The sequence below is a fragment of the Myodes glareolus genome, chromosome 2, assembly GCF_982192425.1.
Source record: "Myodes glareolus chromosome 2, mMyoGla1.1, whole genome shotgun sequence".
Lineage (NCBI taxonomy): Eukaryota > Metazoa > Chordata > Mammalia > Rodentia > Cricetidae > Myodes > Myodes glareolus.
Genome location: NC_142027.1, coordinates 29,091,976 through 29,099,561, shown reverse-complemented (window position 1 = coordinate 29,099,561; position 7,586 = coordinate 29,091,976). Strand labels below are relative to the sequence as shown.

The 7,586-nt window shown below is 35.9% G+C and overlaps 1 pseudogene; it reads left to right on the top strand.

The window, feature by feature from the left end:
• Window positions 1–2,567: 2,567 nt before the first annotated feature.
• LOC148122918 (ubiquitin-conjugating enzyme E2 variant 1 pseudogene) lies at window positions 2,568–3,020 on the top strand (annotated as a pseudogene).
• The last annotated feature ends 4,566 nt before the right edge of the window (window positions 3,021–7,586 follow it).

Here is a 7,586-nt window from a genome sequence, read left to right as displayed (position 1 = left end):
TTTGAGAAGCAGTTATGTTTTTATTTTGATAGAAAATGAAAGGCTATGGATTTGTTCAAGACTAGTAGACATCAGATTTGATCAGCACCAATTTACTTCAAAAAGGACGATGGGCTCTGCAGAACCTCCATATGGAGCTTGCTTTCACTGTGGCAAAATTAGCCATGTGGCCAAGAAAATGCTCTTGTCTTAACTGATGACAGCATGTTATTTTTCATTTTTAAGTAAAGATGATACTACTGACAAAATTACAAAATACATAAAAAATAATTTTCATTTTCAAATGTTTTTAAGTGTAAAGGCAACTTTATATTATAGTGTGTGTATCCCACAACATGTTTTGAAGGAAATAAAGACAATCTTGGCTGCTGCCCACTGAGTGCCTTTTGTGCCACAGAAACTGCGGTGCTTCCTTCATTGGATTAAGAGGAACTTTGTGATGGAGTCTTGCTTTCAAAATATTTGTAGTTTTCTTCATGTGCCATGATTGAATTCTAAAATGAAGTGAAATAAAACTTAAAAATAGGTTACACAGATAAAAAGAAATACCCAGGAAATATTCTTCACTTATTCTACAAGGCCATTCCTATGTCATTTTCTTGTCTTTCCCATAGCATGCTACCTTCCATCCTCCTGAAATGGAAAAATCTTTACATATTCACACCTATAATAAGGAGTTAAACTAATCCAAAACATTCTAAACTTATTCTTACTTTTCTTTACTTCAAATGTCTTCATTCATCATGAAACTCGATTGATTCATTTCTTATCACTATGAGTTTGCCTTTATAACAATTTCATTTTAACAGAATCAAACAATATATGATATTTTGAAATTGGATTCTTTTGATCAGCATATGACCTGAAGATTTCTCCCAGTTTTATTTACACTAACAGTACATTCATCTTAATAATCTACCATTACTATAAATTGTATCACTGTACCATATTCCCACATTATTATTCTAATAAGAGACATAAGTTTGATTTATGCTGGAATACTTACCTAGGTCATTTGGTAAATTTACACTTAATTTGAAATCAAGCAGGTTTAAAGAATATATTATTTTTCACATTACTAGAAATGGATGAACGTTTTGTTATTTGGGATACTCATCCATCGCATTTTAGGTGCATTTTTATTACTTTGACTTCATGGTGTCTTTCTAGTGTATCTCACTCTGATTATTGACATCATTCTGTATATCACTAATGCTCGTTTTTCAGCTTTCTCTTTTCTTTGGGCAAGGATCTGTTCACATTTGAATATTTTTATAAACTAAATTTTTCTTTTATCATCATCAAAATCATACATTTTAACAAATATCTCTATTGAGTTATTGAATGTTAGCTTTGAATGTGGTATTTTTGCCAAGTTAATCATTGTCATTTCTTAAATTGGTTGGAATTCCTGTCCATGTATTCCTGACATTAAGGAAGGGAGTTTCACAGCAATGGAAGCTAATTCCCCGAGTGTTATATTTAAATGCTCTGCTACTGAGTTACCTCTCTGGGTATTCTCTGCATTTTTAACCAGAAAGCAGACTTGCCATCATCAGCCAGAATGAAACACATGCCTTAATAAGCCATTTCTCATCTCAGCTTCATGTTTCAAACCACAGGTTGAACTATGTGTTTGAAAATTTAGTTTCATGATGAATTCTCCTCGTTTGAATCCTATTCTTTTAGTCATTCACATTCTCCATTTTCTCTTTCTTCCTATCTTTCTACTATCTTTTCCTTTATCATTTCTTTTTCCTTCTCAACCCAGGAACTATCATTATTTGAGAAAATTTGTGGCAACGTAGCATATTTACTTACCAAAACGTCCTATTTCTCTAATAAATGAAGCCAATATTGTAAAGAAAATATGTATCATTTTTTAAAGGAACTTTGTTTTAACTATAACAAGTTTTCATACATGCAAATATAAACTAAATGTATATTTAATATACATATTCAAGTATCTTGAAGCATACAAAAACTTAGTTTATACCTATCACTATAACAAATATTTTGTAGACTTAAAAAGAAGCAATTTCCAAAAATCTTAGCTTCTATAAATATTATTTAGCTTATTTGCCTTCTAGATTTATTTGATAATGCTGGTACATGTTTTGTTGGATATAATAAAACTAAATGTCTAGCAAATTATCCCTGAACAATAAATTTATGTTATGTATTCATAGGGAGTGAGCCTCAGTTTCACAAGTACGTAAATGGGTGTGACTGTTTAAGTTAGGAAAATTAAACTTGTGTTTCTACTCTTTTGAAAATAGTCCATTTAACTTAAAATTATTTTAGTCAACTTGTGAAATTGACAATTACAGGTAGTTACATTCAGAAAGTTTCAACATTATGAAGTTACAGTGAACTCTCTAATTTATAGAAGATTTTGAGGTGTGGAATGTACAGGACCCTAAATATGAAATATCTTAGACTCAGTCACATGTCCTGAAAAGGTTTTTAAATTCCACATATTTATATTATCTACTTCCAAAGCAACAAAATACACTTTAAAAAATTAGAAAGACGGTGAAGAAGGGGCCGGCCTTCGAGCAACAGTGACGCAAGATGGCAGTCACCACAGGCTCGCGAGTAAAAGTCCCTCGAAATTTCTGGCTGTTGGAAGAGCTGGAAGAAAGCCAGAAAGGAGTAGGCGACGGCACAGTTAGCTGGGGTCTAGAGGACGACGAAGACATGACACTTACAAGATGGACAGGGGTGATAATTGGGCCTCCATGAACAATTTTTGAAAACCAAATACACAGCCTTAAAATAGAATGTGGGCCTAAATACCCAGAAGCACCCCCATCTGTAAGATTTGTAACAAAAGTCATTATGAGTGGCGTGAGTAGTTCAAATGGCGCGTGGACCCAAGGGCCACAGCAGTGCTGGCAAAGTGGCAGAATTCCCACAGCATCAAAATCATCCTGCAGGGGCTTCGACGCTTGATGATTTCAAAAGAGAACATGAAGCTGCCACAGCCGCCAGAAGGACAGTGTTACAGAAATTAGTCACCAAGGCCCAGGCCCCCCCTCCCCAATTCAACCCAAGTCTTCATTTTCCACAGTACTGAATTTTCTAGATTCATCTTGTAGACCTCAAAGTCCTGGAGAGGAAGCTCCACTGAGACTTCATCCTGAGACGCTGTTCTGATACTGATTTCTGTCCATTTGAAGCACCTGAGTTGTGCTGTGTAACATCTTCTGTCGAGTGTAACCGCTGGCTGCCTGGTTGAACTTCTGGGGTCAACAAGATGTGGTGAAATCAGTTTCCTGTGGGAGTGGTGGGCACAGCTAACACAACTGTGAATAGACACGTCACACAATCACCTGCTGCTGACACATGGCCTGGGTCTGCCTTTGCCACCCCGCCCTCCTGCCACAGCTGTGTGGTGGCCCTTAGACTAGACGGGAAGGCTTCAGGTAGCAGTCATGGGACTTCTGCTGGTCTTTGGGTGCTTTGACTGTACTCCTGCTTTCTTAAGTCTTAAATGATGCCCCGTCCAAGCCATCGTCTCCCCCGTTCCTCTACTCCCGCCCTTGGCCAAAGTTTAGATTGTAACCCTCTCCTCCCTCTGAAATTGGCCGTGGGTGAGGAATTCAGGGCTTCCCGTCTCCCCACCTTTATCAAGGGGTGCTGCTTTCCCCCTCTTCAACTCCCTTGTTGCCCATCACCACCCAACACTTGCTGTGGCCAGAAGCCATCAGATGAGGTTGGAAGAGCCTGGCCTCCCTCACTTAGCTCTGGACCACAGATTCACTTGCAACCATCCTGGTAAGTGGGTGCTGGGTCCTCAGCCCTGCTGCCACCATCAGCGGATGCACTTTGAGCTCAGGTCTTGAGGTGAACAGAGCAGTCACGAGGCAACATACCAGCCAGCGCTCAGGGTCCTTGGTGATTCCGCCTAGAGAAAGGCCATGCAGAGAGTCTTAAGCGCACGGGGTTCTGTGTCGGTTCCTTTTCTCATAATCGCTTTGCTTTTACAAACTGAAATGGTTTGAACAGGGCTCCCTGGCCGCCCATCAGGTCTGATGTGGAGCCTGACAGCTGGAACAGAGGCCCTGACCCTGTGGACTCAGATTTCAGTGTCGCTGCTCCTCAGACCCTCGGCAGGGACCTGCAGGAGCTCTGTGTCAGGAGTTTTCATTGACCTGGTCTCCTGGCTCATTGCCATGTTCCCCACTCAGTTCAGGACCATTAAATGTTGAAAATATGGATGTATACCTAAATAAAGGCAATTTGTAATAAAGGCAATTTGTTGTGTTGCAAGTTTTGTTGTTGTTGTTGTTGTTGTTTTTGTTTTGTTTTGCTTTGTTTTGTTTCGTTTTGGAGGAAGTGAGCATATTTGTGAACCCACCTGTTGAAGCAGCAACTATCAGGTCTGAAGCGTGGCTCATGTGGCCATTGATCTTTCTGAGACAAATTGTAACTATCCAGCTAGGCATCCTGTAAGTCATGTTTAACAGTGTTCCATAAGCAGTGTGCTGTTGGTCATTGCCTGATTTTACTATAATAAACAAGTGTGCATAGATACAGAAAAAAAAATTAGAAAGAAAAAATATATGCATGTATCTGTCCCTTCTAATTATGAATATATATAATTAGACATTCCTTATATCTGCGCACACACACACACATATATATATATATGTCCTCTATTTTTAGATATATATGTATATATACACCCAAACATATATTCGTTATCCTAGCACTTAATACATTCATTATCTGTTAAGTATTTCTGAACTATTTGATCACATGGATTTGTTTGAAAGACCTTGATTGTATAATTTATAATATGCAAATTTAAAATGTCATATTCTTTTTAACAAGTAAAAATCATGATTAAACTTAAACTCACAGTGATAATTCACGTACTCAAGAGCCCTTTTGAATAATTTCTTCCCAGATGTTATACGAAGTATGAGAAATTGCTCTATTAAAAATTTATGAAATTGAGTCTTGAATAATGAAGGCAACAGTCAGGGGAACAGCAAATAAAATGTGCTTTTCCAAAGTTACCCTTTCTATGCTCTATGACAGCTTTTATTTTTTTAATCTGGAATACCACTAATACAATCATTCCCAAACACTAGGGCAATTAAAATACGCTATAGAATTTTCTTAATTAAAAAAAGACATCAGCTACTGATTTCAATTAGAACAATTTCTTATTTTTTCAACAAAATCCTAGTAATAATAAAAATCTTACACTTTATTAAAATTATTTAACTCTCACATATATTTATTTAAAACACGTTGCTCATGTTTCAATAATATCAATATTAATGGATGTTATTAGTACATTTAAATAAATATTGGAATAAATACTATAGTGTTAAGAGTGATTGAGATTTGGGCAGTGTAACTGTTTCATTTAACTCAGAAAAATACTGTTCTAAAGATTATTAAATTATGAATAATGTTGGCTATATTAGCATAGTTGTCAAAATTCTAGTCTTTCATGCATGAGACTTTTGATTTGATACACAGCAACACCGAAAACTTTGCAAGGTGGCATATGCTTGTAATCCTAGCATTCAGGAGACAAGAGGGGCAAGAGTTCAAGGTCATTTTTCATGTTGAGACCAGCCTGGGCTACAGGACATCTTGTCGAAACAAACAGAACAAACTAACAAGCAGCAAAACTGGTGTTCGTTCATACAAGATGCTTGAGATAAGGGCATAACTGGAAGTTTAAGGAAGGGACTCTCTGACTCAAACCAGCAAAAGCCAGAAAATTCATTGTTCATTATGAGCCAATACATGAATATATCATTGTTTCCACTCACAGTGAAAAGATTTAGGAAGTCACTAGACACAGATTGTGTCTAATTATTGGGAAATAGATAACTGGTCTTCCCTTTAAGAACTTATAGACACCTCAACATTGTGTTCCTAAAGAAGTTCTTCTAGTCATGAGTAGGGAAAATTCCAAGGAGTCAAAAGAGAAGCAGAACCTAGTTTTAGAATAAGATTTATTTTCGTATAGTCTGAGAGCTAAGAATAAATTTTAGATTGTAAGCATTTTTAAAACTGAGAGAAAAGAGTGTGAGAAAGAGCAAGAGATTTGAGGGGAGAGAGAGAGGGAGAGGAAAGATGACAAATATAAAAAACAATATGTGCTCAGTCCTAAAATATTTATTATCTGGTCATTTATAGAAGTCTTACTGACTACTCTTCTCCACAGCAATGCATATATTTCCTTCTTAAATGTCATACAAATAAAAGCCAAGAGAGTTACAGCTGAAGAAGTAATGGTTTCAATGAAATTTGAAAATAAAGGTATTGCTCACAATAAATAAGTTATGAAGAATTTGATTCAACACCAGGAGTAGTTCAGTATCTGAGGCATTGCCTTTATTAATCTTATCAATTCATTTACATATACATGAAAACTGATTGAGGAATTTTTTAAGAACCTATCAGGGTGATTTACAATTGGAAAAATGATAAACATTATAAGTTGTCTAAAATATTGTGATTGCAAAGACATGATTTTTGGCACCTTCAAGATTCATTAAAAACCAGCCTTAAATGACACTGGCAATATGATTGGAACTGAGACAGTTTTAGAGAAAAGTAAATATGTTCCTTTCTTGGTAGAACATATTAATCTAATTTATTTAGCGTATCCTGTTAAAGTGTGAAATTGTTCTTATATATTTATGATTTATGACTAAACAATGTACATATCTAATAATTTTTATATTACATCGTATGAAAATAGAGTTAAGAGATTATATTCCTTAAACATTTTATTAGAAATGCTTGGAGAAAGCAAACAATAAAACTAAAATACTTGCTAATACCTTTATTATAGGAATAATTTTAAATATGTCCTAAGATTCTCTGTAGTAATATTTCATGTGTATTTTAATAAATGAAACTTGTCTGAAGGTCAGTGCAAGCAGCCATACTAGTCAGCCATACAGACCAGACAGTGATCATACACACCTTTAATCCAAGCAGGCACACTGGTTAGTCTTAGAGGCTGGGCAATGGTGGTGTACGCCTTTAATCCCAGCACGAGTGAGGAATATAAAATAGGAGGAGACAGGTCTCAGTCTCATTTTGATGATTTGTGTAATCAGGATCAACATAGCAGTTTGACGTAGCAGTAAGAGCCAGTGGTTTGGCCGCTTTACTTTTCTGATCTTCAGTTTGAACCCCAATATCTGTACCTGGGTTTTTATTAGTCATGCTACATTTGGTGATTTTTCTTGTTCAAATCAAATCTTTATCAATTTTGATAGCATCCATAGCTTTTTATCTCTCATGGAAACAAAAACGAAATCCCTTCCCCAACATAACACATGTCTTGGTTTCCATCTGAGGTCAGATCATCCTTAAAATATATTAACTGATTTAATTTTGTAGTTTTTTTTTCTACTATCCAATGTCTCTATGCAGTTTCTGCTCCTTTATCATTAGTATTTAGAAAATTCAAAGATAAAAGAGGGAAGAATATTACAAGATATTACAAAGTACAGTCACTGACCATTCAGGTTTTATAAGAATAGGGCACATCAGCTGCTGATATGTCAAAAACACCAACATCCCTACTTTAAAATGACTGA